This window comes from Labrus bergylta, chromosome 23, assembly GCF_963930695.1.
Source record: "Labrus bergylta chromosome 23, fLabBer1.1, whole genome shotgun sequence".
Taxonomy (NCBI): domain Eukaryota; kingdom Metazoa; phylum Chordata; class Actinopteri; order Labriformes; family Labridae; genus Labrus; species Labrus bergylta.
Genome location: NC_089217.1, coordinates 4,644,913 through 4,658,312, shown reverse-complemented (window position 1 = coordinate 4,658,312; position 13,400 = coordinate 4,644,913). Strand labels below are relative to the sequence as shown.

Genomic DNA, 13,400 nt, shown 5'->3' with positions numbered 1-13,400 from the left:
TGAAGATGACATTTATTAATAACAGTTATTAAAACAGTTATTTACTTATTAACAGTATTCACTTACACCTACAAAACAAACCAACATGAAATTAAAAGCTGCATCATAAAAGTCTAATTAGTCTTATTAGTCTTATCTAATCTATTCTGTTTAATGTGTATTTTGTATTTTGAGCTTACTTGTCTGTGCTGCTGCAACACCCGAATTTCCCCTCTGGGGATCAATAAAGTACTATCCTATCCTATCCTTATATAATCAGATACATGGCCGCTCTTTCTCTGACATAAGCCTCCATTCATAAACACGTTCTTTAAAAAATATTTGGTGACATGCTGCTGTCAGTTTTGTGATAATGGCTCAAAGGTTTCCCCCTTTTTTCCCCACTTTGAGTTTACATACAAAAGACACTCTTGGCTCTAAGTGTAACAGTGATTACTGCCCATGCACTTGTCCTTTGTACAGTAGCACTGAGATTAAGCTTTGGTGAATAAAGGCTGTGTATGAGTGCAATTTGTAGTATTTGTAGCAAATCCACTCTGTATTCAAATTTCAAAAACCAAAAGAGGTTGCTGACTGACATGGCATTACTATTCACAAATTGCCAATAAGTCCTGAGTATGGAGAAGCAGCAAAGCGACGGCTTTCCTGCTCAAAGAATGGACCAACTCTTGGCAGATGGACGCCAACCCAATCTGGGGACAAAGATGTCCGCACAACAGTCCCTTAGGAAAATGAGTCTGCGGGTTAATCCAGACCAAATCAATCGGAGCCTTGCATGGAATTACCTGAGCGTATTCCTCATTGGCCACTCAGCTAATTAGCACTATTCATCTACTTGGAGTCCCCATGGCAATCACAGGGTCAAACTAATTAAACATTTTGACTCTATATGGCCCCTTGCTGCTTCCTGCCTCCTCATTTACTCAAAGTCGAAGTAACTCTGAGGGGGATGGGCGGGCGTTTCTTTTTGTCCGTAGACATGCACTGGGTTTGATTATTGATCCAGACCTGAAGTCTTTTTAGGGTCACCCTGCAGAAGTAATCAGGAAAATGAGGAGTGGCAGGCAAACAGACTTCACTGTAATTGAATTGTTTTGTGGTGGACGAAACGACAAACAAGTCAAAGGGATGTAGAGTGGGGGAGGGGCTGGTCAGAATAAGAAATTGGAAGAGATTGACTCTAGTAGTCATCCATTTTTTTCTCTTTTTGAACGTCTTCCAAGTTCCAAATGAAACCTTATTATTTGCCTCTATCATGTATGATCCTTGAAACTGCCTGAGGGTTTGCTGTGAGGAGCCTCTTCCTGATAAAGAACAGAACTAACCTTGGATGAAGAAGCAGCCCCATGTTTGAGGATGAAGTCATATCCTTCCACTATAATATAGTCCTCCCGACATGCAATTCCAGTGTCAGGCTTAGAAGGTATTACACTCAGCAGTCTGAGTGATTCAAAACGAAACTGATAAGAAAAGTGGAAAATTTGATTTCCAACGATTACAGTCAGCCGCTGCTGCATTGCCTTTAGGCTCTGGCAAAGGAAACGAGTGGAATCTTGGTCATAATGGCAAAAATCCCAGAAAGTAAAGATGATGCTTTAGATGTTGTTGTTGGATTCATTTAAATTGCCTTTTTTAAAGGAACTAAAATGCCTGTGTCTTCCTGTCTTTTACCTCTTTGGCCTGTAGGGTTATTTAAACTCTGCCTATTGGTTCAGCGGGCAAAGCAGTTAGGATAATTAAAGGTAGCAGTTATTCAGGTGACACTGTCTTACTGCTAATCCTGGGCGTATTGATTAAACCGTCTAAACCTCAATCAAGATGTCACTCAGGGTTTGATTGGTTTGGTCTTAAGAGGCCCGGAGATTGAAATGTTAGCAGGAATAAATAATGGGTAACCTGCTAGAGCAATTACCCATGCTAATAAAGCATGTCACCCACCTGCATGACTTCATTCCAGAACAGAACACCCCATAGTTAATGCTCAGTTAAAAATAGGGAATGGTTGATGTTGGCTCACATAGCAAAATAAACATCTATATATTAGGGCTTAATGGAGTTTTTTCCAAAAAACTTTAAAAGTATTATTGTGATGTTGTCAACAAACACAAGCAAAAGCCTAAAGCCAACCTACACCTTGACCCAAAACATAGATATCGAGAAGAATGTGACTCAAGCAGTTTTTTAAAGTTCTGGTTGGACACAGAAGTGCATCATTTTTGATTTCATAATTTTTTTAGGTATTTTGTCATTGATCAAAAGTATTGGACAAAGTGAAGTTTTTATCTTATTCGGGTGCCAAATGTTAACCAAAGTCAACTAGCAGCAGAGTCAAGAATTCCTAGTTTTTGAGACATTTTCCTCCAAAAGAAAAAAAAAATGTTGTAGCTATACATTAAGAAAATGAGGTTTATCTCCAGGGAACCCAAACTCTTCCTGTAGATATTGAGATATTTTAGTTGCTAATGAAAAAAATTGAAAAGATTGTTTGACAAACAATCAAAATGTTGCTGAGAGTTCAAAATGGAATTCCCAATGCCACTCACATTCAAATACCTCATTATTCCAGGAGGCCATTAATGGATTTCTTGGCTCTCGGTGGAAAAAGAACAAACTGAAACATAACATCTGGTCCTGTAAAACTTTAATGCCGGATGTGTTAGAAAACATTTTGTGCACTTTGACAAGAAATGAAAAAAACATTACCATAAGAACCCTCATAAACAAAACTGAAGGTGAAAAGATACTATTCCAAAGTCATTTGTGATTTATCGAACGCCAAGAGTATTTCAGCACTTTAACCTAATGCAGTGTGTGCAGAGCATGTGTGTAAGCTCACTGTTAAAAACACCATCCATCAAGATGAGAAACAACAGGGCCAATTAGAGCTCTTTACAATACATTTAAGCTAATCAAATTCTAATATGTAGATGACTAAATACTACCAGTCATTGATTTATCATGTGAATGGAAGAATATAAAACTGCAGGAAGTTTACACAAACCCCCATTTATAAGTGACTGGTGACATAGAATAAATATACCCTCCATGATGCTGCCATTCAAGCACTTAAATCTGATAAATGGACCTTTGTTTCACAAAAATGTATACATTTTGGGAAGTTAGCGGTATATCCATGATGAGTCTTTACATATTTTGAAAACAGTCATATATAACCATACAATTAGGTCATGAGAAATACTTTTTATATTACGCTTGAAAATCCATAAAATGGGAACTGAAGTTTATTGTAAAGATTGGTAACATGAAGCGCTCCTAAAAGCATTCGCAAAGCTTCATGGAGTTGGGATCCATGAGGGAATGTGTTGGTATGCAGTTGAGACTAATGTAGAGGAAAAGCAAAACCATAATGTTATATTTAAGCTGAAAACGATCCACAATTTTGGAAACACTTTGTCTCTAGCACCATGCTGTGCTAAGAGCAGAGGCTCAATGTGTTTCCAGTGTAAAACCAGCTGCATGAAATGAGCTTTTATCCAGTAATGACACATGTAAGACATGCCTGATTCAACATCTGCTGCAAACAAAATGGTCTTCTATTCATCCTTAAAGCTGTAGCACACAATGTTAGTAGTTGTTGGATTAGTTTATCAATTTTCATGTGAAAAGAGGGCTTTTCTGAAAATGATCTGGTTACTGTAGAGCTTTTTTTGGACAGGGTTAAGAAAGTGAAGGGCCTGTGTAGTGTTCAATAAATAATACAAAGGAACTGGGGTGCACAGGAGTTACAAGGCCAGGACAACCAATGAAGCCATGACCTACACGCCTATACATAATTTGAACCTCTTCTTGTACTATGTGTTTCCTTCCTCAGGTGAATGACTTTGGTGGGTGTCTGGGGAGCTGGTTGGTTCGAGGCGAACGGTTGGTGAAGGTGAATGAAAGAAAGCGCATAGCTCCGGCGGGACTGGATAATTTGAGGTGGGTATCTGGGAACTGGAGGTTCACGGTTCACGGTGAGTGGTTGCTGGGATTGCTGCTCTATGGGGAAGTCTAAGACATGTCAAAGGGTTTTCAGTCACCTTCCAGTCCCAACACATGGGAACTGACATCATGCATCTGTGTCTAATGCCAGGGTCGGGTAAGGGATATGACTTGACCCTTGGCCTTTGGTGAAATTCAGCCATTCGTCATGCGTCGCTGGATCACTGGCTCCAGCTCCTGGCACATCTGTTCATAATGCAGGTAGCGTGTGGGGGCTGTGACTTCTGTGAATCCCAACAATCTGCTGATGTATATAAATTGATGGTAGTTGAGCCATGTGCTTGGAGAGAGACCGTGGCTCTCAGCTTAATGAGGTTGTATATCCTTTGAGTTTTAGCCACTCTGAGGGAGACAGTACTAACCTTTGAACTTTGAAAAAATCCAGCAGAATCTTGATAAGATGCCTTGAGTTAGTGGGAAATGCCTATGCACCAAGGGGTGTAATTTTTTCCTGCGAATGCATAAAGTGTCCATCCATCTTTGTACTACAAACAATGCCATGAACGTTGCAAAGTGTCCCATTTAACTGTCCGTGGGTGTTTGAAATGATTGTGGATAGGAGCCTAAAAGGAACCTCAGGTGTTTACATTGTCTAAGATGAATAATGCAAGCTTTCTTCAGCTAAAACACTGTGTACACTGTGTTCATTTGTGTTTGTCTTTCTACAGTGACACATTTTATATACACTTATAGTTCTAATTACAGAAAAGACTGAGGATTTTCAGACGGACATTTTTAAGAACAATCTCCCCAAAGATACTCCTTGTTATGGGTTTCCAACAACTTACTACAACCAATATTAATGTTTACAATTGTTGGCCTCTAATGGCTTCAGCAATTGTAAGAGGAGCAAAGAGATAGTAAGTTGACTTGGTATAAGAATTGGAATGTCAAATGGGTCAAACAAACCCAATGTACAAAGGCTACAGTCGTCGTCACACTGGTTCCAGGTTTGACTACTGAACCTTCTGAACCTGACATTTTGGTGTATGTCTTCACCTCTTCTCTCTCCCATCATGCCCTGTCTCTCCATATCTGTCCCATCAATAAGAGGCCCAAACTTCTTTTTTAAAAGTAAAGAGTTTGTGGAGATATTTGGTAAATGTGACGGTCTCTGTTTTTTGTCTAGAAAAAGAGATGCTGCAGCAGCACAAAATCCATTACTCAACACGGTCAGAGGGGTCAACCTGTGATTGACATCAGGACGCTGACAGACCGGTGACCCCTGCCCTTAAATGAAGACTCAATCTGATAATCATGACTGTTCAGAATTGACCCTAACATGATCTCCTTAAAGCTAGGAACGCCCACAGAATATATATCGACATCAACCACGTTGAGCACAGCAGCAACTATTGAGTGACCCTGTTGCTTTGAACAGATTGAAAAGAAATTCCCTGTGGAGAATCCCCTCATCACCTGATTGAAATTCCTGTGGAGGAGCTGCCTGGAGATCCAAAGTCACAGCAGTGATCCACAGTGACAGTCAAATTACAGGAATTCAGATTAAGACGATAACGGTAATATCAGTTTGCCCTCGAGCCAACTTTTATCTCTGTCTCCATCCTTAAGTTTTTGTTAAAGTCATGTAAATTGTGATAAATGGGTCTGGGTGGAGTGTGCTTGTTGCAACAGGCTTACTCTTCTCCCTTTTGAGGATTGCCTCTACTTTATACGTAGCATCTAATCAGTATCAATCACTAAGATTTGCACTGTCAAAGTAATCACAGCAGATCTTATCAAAGTTTGAATTCAATCTCCAAGTCAGCCACACTCCTGATGTGTGAGTTGAACTACAGGTTAAATAAACTTGTTTCTGACACCAGGGAACGGAAAATTAAACTGATAAGAAAAACAGCCCAAAGCTATTATTTGGAAGGTCAACAGGTCGCGTACATATTATTTTATGATAAGGTCTCCCAGATTTATTCTCATGTCTTGTGTTTTTGTCGTTTTACCACTGGTGAAATGTGTTTGAATTCATGGCAGAAAGAAGGCCTTTTTTTTGCAATTGTAGGATGCATGTCTCATAATATTTCCAGTGTAAAGAAAAGACAAAAATATAGACATGGTAACAACGCAGGGAAATGAGGGATGAAATTCAACGAAACACAGCAGACGGTACAGTAACAAGATGGGAACTGGCATGGTAAGTTAATGAGCTGTAGCTGACAGCCCAAAATGGATTCGCCTCCCTGATGATGATTCAGAACAAGAATGGAGCAGGACAAATGGAAGTGTTTTGTCTGTGGCATAATGTACCGTCTTATACTGCTCAATTTTCAAGACTTTCTTTGTCTCTCTGGCATGCTCACCATTCAAATAACTTATTTAGCTGACAGCATCTGTTGTGTTTGCACTATGAATAGCAGTCTTTTACTATGAGGAGCAAGAAAAGACATGGGGAATTAAATGTAGTCTTAGATTTGAAGAAAACTCCAACCTACCCTTCCAAAAATGACAAAAAAGCTGCCAGAACACTTCTAAATGCAACACTTTCTTTCCAAACTCCACATTTTTCTGGCCACCCCTTCCATTCAGCATGACATCCCCATAAGTAAAGCTCGGTGGCAAACGCCTCACCCAAACCTTTCATTCTTTCTTCCACCTGTCCTCCGTCCAGAAAGTCTATTATTCCAGGATCTGATTCCAGGACTCTCCTCCCAGCAGCAGCTGTCACTTGCCCTACTCCAAAAACTGGATTCAAACCCAGAGTTCCTAGGCCAATAGCCTCATCACGTCTAATCCCAAAGTGATCAGCCTTATCGTAACTAGAGCCAAAAATTCACATGCACAGGACAAGGCAAGTCATTATACTGTTTATAAAAATCACTGGCCTGTTATTGTATTTTTGGCTTGAACACTCTACAGTGTTTTAAAAAAAAAAGCCATTTTGACCAATATCCTGTTTTTCATGTTTGAGTTAATAATATCTTTTGAAAAACAAGGGTTCCAGACAGCAACATTGATCCTCCTTTTATTGTTTTGTCCTATGCTGTACAATATATATGTTTTAATTCTTCCAACAAAGTATGCAAAATGGGAGATTGTCATCACTTTGGGGTCAGTTATTGGCACAGTTATATAAAGGTATTCCACAATGTAACACTTGGTCTATCATTTTAGCCTTCAATAAATATTGTTGTCTTATTGTTAAATGACTGGTCAGAAGGTTAGATTTAAGATCTATTGTCAATTGGCACCTTGAATGTGAAAGATTAGACTTCGTTTAGACTTAACATAACATCAGTCAAGCCTTAGAACAAACAGATGTGTCTTACATTGTGAGGAAAAGATTTCTTTCTAACTTGGAACTTGGAAACTACTGAAGGGGGAAACCTAAACCAGAATTCAAGAGGTTTGATGTAATCGTTTGGACGTAATGTGGCTGATCCCTTATGAGAGATTAGTAAGATTTATAATAGTCTACTATCCATATCAGGAAAACATCTATCAAAGATCATGACAAGCCCTGATACAGAGCTTTCTGATACCTTGGAAAATGCTTGAATTGCCATAAACAACATATAAATCCAGCTTGAGTGTTGTAAAAACTCCCCATGAAAGCCACAACTACTGTAGAAGTGGTTGTTTTATGCGTCTGTTCATTAGGGTTTATTAGACAGACTAAGAAACTTGTGGATGACGTTTCTCTGTTAAGAGCTCAGTGTTGGACTCCTACTGTGGAGCTCAGTATCACGTTCGGTACAGAAGCTAAAGAAGAAGCAGGAAGTGGGATAAATCATAGCCAGCCTCCATTAGTTTCCCCGTGGAAGTGGATGCCTCGAGTGGGGAACTTTTAATTTGATTTATCGTGTCCCCCACCCACTGAGAAGGAAGTGTGGAGGACAGGAAATTATATGCGATGGTGGGAAACATACATGAGAAATCACCGTTATAATGTGTCAGGGTAAGAGAGGGACGTAGGGGCTCTGCAGAGGATATTGTTGGTATGATAGCACAAAGTAATTTTTAATATTGAACTTTAGTCAAATCAAATTATTACATGTTTAATAGACAATGTATGAAAGGGTTCACACAGATAAGTGTTTTGTTCCACCAGTGGATAGCATTGTTGGTGGCCTCAACAGTTTTGCCCCACCCATGCTGGCTTGTAGGTTGATTTGACCCTCAGGAATTTGAATCTGGTGTTTTATTGCAATGGAAATGGAAAACTCTGTCTTTGTTCTGAACATTTTCTTTTGTTTAAGCAATGGTGGTTTTGTGGAAAATGGTAACAATCGAAGGATTTTAAACCACCAGCGTTATTGGTGTTCCAAACCTCTGAGAAATGCTATCTTATATCCTCATCAACTAGATTTGGATTTAGACCTTACAGACAACATGTGGGTCTGGTTGTGTTTTACATTTGCGGGAAGGATGACTCCCTGGAAGACAAAAAAATATATTGGTCAAATGAATCACTGATGACTTCACTAATTCTTTTACCAGCTTGTCTGTCTGTTCCCTTTCAACCTTTTTCCGACCTCTCTGTACTGGACCTTCCGTGTCATATTCAGAATGCGCACTGCCAGCGTCCTTCCATTATGGAAATATCCCTCTCACAGAGAAAGTCACACTTCATCTCAATTTTCAGCCCCAGTCACTACTCATTGGAAGCAGAGCTGACTTTATGGGTGTAGACTGCACCACTTCACAGCACTTCACTTGTACAGTAATGTATGGATTCCAGCTGATGACTTCAGACACCCAGAAAGAGGTGCAGGCAGATTTCCCTCAAGCTGTTTTCACACGGAGCGTGACTCGGGCAGAATTCTTCACCTCTTTTTGCAGGGGTGGCTAAACCTCTTGATTAATCTCTCAGAGCGAGGTTGTTGAAAGTGAAGGACGCTGCCTATTTCTGTTTAGCATTTAACAGATCTGCCCTTTGGTGCCCGGCAGCTAATTAGCATTCCCAATTTTTCACATCTCTGCCTTTTTGTTTTTTTTTCTAATTTTCACAGTTTTGCTTACAGTCTGCACAGATGGAATGAACATAATGCAAAATCAGATTAGCGGCCCTGATGGGGAAAAATAATCTGGTGTTCATTTCTGTGCAGCAAACCGATCTGTTAGAGGTTCAACCGCGCGTCAAGCTAGAAAATGACACTCTGCGTGTCCCCTTGATATTTCCATCATTATCAAGGCATCATCAACTGGCTAATTGGGACATCTTGTATTACACGGACTGGAATGAGTACAACTGCTTGTTTGCAAATTTTACGAGGGTTATTGACTAAACTCAACATTTCATTTTTTGGAGAGATTTGGGCTGGTCACTTCATCATTATAGAACTTATATGTAAGAAGATTTAATATGGAGCATAAATGAGCAAATGAGTAATGTTTACACTAAGTTTCAAGTACAGAGGCTTAACAGTGAAGTTTTAAATTGAAGGTTTTCGATGTGATTTTTCACACTTAAATATAATATAAATCAAGTATATCCTCTGAAAATAACTCTGAGTCATCACTGTCTACAATGGGTGTAACACCCGAGTCCCACTGTCTGTGATGCTTTCAGAGTTTTCAGAGTCCTATCTTCAGTTTGTTCACATCGCCAGGACGGCCGGCTGACTCCTCCCCTCGTGTATAAAAGTTGTTTAATTGAGGGACTAGAGAAAAGAAGAATAACATACTGTACTCACTGCTTAACTGTGTTTCTAGATCACGCTCATTTCAGGTAAATTTACATGCAGTGTGAAGATACGAGCATAATAAAGATCGCTAGCATTAGCATGCTAACACAACAATGCAGCGCGAGTTGTTTTGGTTTCATGCTGGTGCTGCTGGATCAAAAAATTGCATATAAAGCCTTTAAGTCTAGCGTTAGTTGAATGACTGAACTAATTTATTCAGTATACTATTATTTAGTATTGTATTATTTAAGTTAGTTGCATCATCTCATGGTTTATTTGGTTTCTCAAAGACATTCAGAAGCAACAGAGTACATAACATTAACACACAATAAACAGTTTGTAGAGCTTTGTAGAAAAATGTATGGTTAGTTCATCATGCTACACAAAGTCTTGAGTGAACAGGAAGTGCAAAGCCATATAGAAAAATGGTAGCCGTGACCTACAATAAAATATTACAGCAGCGGTGACAGTATATCAGTATGCTACAGTTGTGCCTGTTACCCAACAATAACTTACCAAGTGCATACATGTGGTACGTCACACCGCGTCATAGAAGCTCCTTCTCCGACCTTGACCCGAACATTTAATGTCACCGTGACAAATGCGTGACATCTGCAGTACTAACAAGGGGGCCGTTTGTCCAAAGACGTTTTTGGACTGCCAAGAGATCAAGCGATAGAAAAGCATTGCATATGCACCACGTTGGGAAAAACACTATAATCCATGCCAACTGCAGATTGTGCAACACAGATGCTGCAGATGTTTTTGCAATGACCGGAAAATATCAGTGACCTGACACCGAGAACTCGTTATGACGCGTCTGATTTTGTGATCTCTTACTGTAAGGTGGTGCTTCCTATAATCATGTCTCCTGTCAGTAACAACACCTGTGTGGTGTAACCCAGTTTACTCTCTCTGGCTCTTTACGCTCATTAAGTTAATTTACAGCTGAGGCTCTGCCGCAGGGATAGTAGAGGACACGCCTCATCTCTATTTTGCTCTCACCCACCGCTCTCCATTCTTCTTCTTGCGGCGGGCCCAATGAAAAACCTGCATCCCTCTAGAGTGCCACCGTGACACTTTAATTGGCGAGGCATAAATCAGGCTCCATTGTCAGCCAGAAGGGTAATTATTTCCTCCTGTCTCAGCCACCAGCTTACCCTTGCTTTCCTCCCCCCCGTTTTACTCTCCCTGTCCGTCAGACACTTTCATCAAAAACCAGGCTCACACTCCCCTTTTCCTTTTCCTTTCTTTCCCCAGCTGTGATTTTAGCAATAAGCTCTAATTCCACCTCAAAAGAGCCAAAGAGCTAACCTGTAAAACCCTCCACTTCCTGGCTTATATACCTGAGGTGACGAGTGACACTCAGCTCGGGAGTAAGACAAATGCATCCATTCATGAAAATGCAAGCGGGGCACAATTCCCCTCCGCGGAGTATGGAAATAGTTAAATCAGCAGCATGTTTTCTAGCTGCAAACACGTGGTAATATGCTGTATGTAGTGTTTATCTATCCAGCCAAGTCTTTCGAGACTCCTGACTCCTTTGGTTTGGGCTCGTGTCGAAGCAACAAATATGTACTGGATCAAGCTTTTGTGTGCTTGTAGGTTTGGCTTGTTTTAGACAGCTCTGCAAAGCATTTTAACTTGCTGTCCTGAACAAGCACAAAACCCATTGAAAGCAATTGTGTGTTAACTGTGTGCTGAATTAGATATTTGTAATGTCTGGGTTTCTGTGCTCTTAGTTTAAAGGGAGGCGAAAAGCACGCCACATCTTTTTTTTCTTTTTTTTTTATGGCTTACCACATCCAATTATGTCCTTTGGTTTTGCTGTACTTCACTTTCTATCATGGAGATTAGATCCATCACTTCTGTAATTACTTATCAAGAGTAGATGTTTAAAAAATGAATTGTGACAGTAGCAGTTTCCCCAGCAAAGGAAAAATAAATAGCTAACGTTTATTAACCATGCTTGCTGCAGCTTTAGGGATGGCAATGTTAGCTTTTTGACTGGTCCAGGCTGAGATATCTCAATAGCTATAAAATGGATTTTTTTGGACCTGCTTACCTTTCCTGTAGCGCTTTATGTGTTGAACATTTGAGATGATGAGATTCAACTTTATTGTCATTACACATATACAAGTATAGAGTTACAAAATGAGGTTTGGCATCTCACCAGAAGTGCAATAAGCAGAAAGAAGAATCTGTGCTATGTACAGTAATTACAAAATTTACAGATGTAGACTAAAAAAAAGTGAATTATTGGGTATATATGGCTGGATTAATGGGATGCTATAAATATAGATAAATGCTATAAATATAAGTATATTCTTCAGATTAAGGTGCAGTGAGCATGCTATACTAGATTACAGATAATATACAGAATTTCTGATTTCAAGAAAAGTGATTTACCAACTATTCTATGGATTCCCATTGATTCCAGTTAATTCATGTTCTTTTCAGGATGAACTTGACCAACAAACTATAAGTTTGCTCCGGCTTTACTTCGGTCGAGTGTTAATAATTAGCTACCGCTAGCGTGCTAACAAACCTGTTTTGCATCTCAGTATGAAATGACTCCAACATTGTTGGACTCACTATAGGCAGTTAAAAACAAGTGAAAAAAACATTGCCTTTTCCCTCAGGGTCCAAAACTACCCACAGTGCAACTCGGCAACTGATCGGTACCGTCTATTTACATGCTCTTTTTTAATTGCGTTGTTCTTGATGTAGTAAGCATTTTGGCATAATGACATTAGCCTTGGTTTTTAAGTACAGCCTTGAAATGCAGCTAGCCTAGCTGATTACTTTTTGAGTTTTTTTAACGGTTTTTTAAATTGAATTCCGTTACAGATGTAATTTCTTTGCATACTTTGTTGTGGTCTTGTTTTTAAAATTGTTCCACAGAATACTCAAGAGCCAGTTCATAATGGTGGAAAAATTGATGGTCGCAATTATGTGAATGAAAATAGAAATAAGTGGAAAGTCTGTTTTAATTTCTTCTCATATTGGTCAAATTTTGTTTGGCTTTTTTTGATCATCCGCAGATCAGTCCCTAACACGTCTGACCTTTCAGGCTTCACCCTGTCGCATGTTTTGAGCCAGGCATGTTGAAGTTTGCTGTCTAGTTAACAGGAGGGAGGGAGGGAGGACGATCATGGACGGGAGGGGTGGTGAAGAGGAGGAGGGGAAGGAGGAGGGGGACTTCAGTGGAGAGTGTGTAATAGGACACCAGCCCTCTCTGTCTTTTCGCTCTCCTCTCCTCTCTCTCTCTCTCTCTCTCTCTCTCTCTCTCAGTCAAGCCAGCTCAGTGAGCCCTTAGATGGAATAGCAGCATTTTTCTTCTTTGCTGTAACAGAAATAAGCTGGAATCAAGGTGTCATAAGGGGGATAAATAACATCCAGATAACTGGGATTTTTTTTTTCCAAGTCTGGGACCAGCCCTGGAGGAAGCCCCCCCCCCTCCCCCCCCTGAAAGGTGAGTGCTGGACCATGCAGGGACTGGATCTGGATTCTGTCCTTGTAGGTATAGAGGGGTCTTTACCTGCTTTACTGCACCGTAGAGGGGTGGAGGAGATCACACTGTGGAGGCAGAAGGGAGGTGGCAGGTAGGAGGCAAACAGGTGCAGAGAACCAGTGAGAATAGGGAGAAGTAAACTAAATCAGACAGTTGTAGAGTCTGACAAATTTATCATATTTTACTTGCTTGCCACTTGAAAATTGTGTAATCTTACATCAGACTTCTTGTTTAATTCCCAAAAA

General features: G+C 40.0%; 1 protein-coding gene across 2 annotated transcripts in view; it reads left to right on the top strand.

The window, feature by feature from the left end:
* The first annotated feature begins 12,926 nt into the window (after window positions 1–12,926).
* sema3c (sema domain, immunoglobulin domain (Ig), short basic domain, secreted, (semaphorin) 3C) overlaps window positions 12,927–13,400 on the top strand; it is a 36,902-nt gene continuing 36,428 nt past the window's right edge. Inside the window, exon 1 of one of the 2 annotated variants that reach the window (XM_065951124.1) lies at window positions 12,927–13,116. The gene's annotated coding sequence lies outside the window, so the exon portion shown is untranslated. The other variant, XM_065951125.1, reaches the window with a different exon arrangement.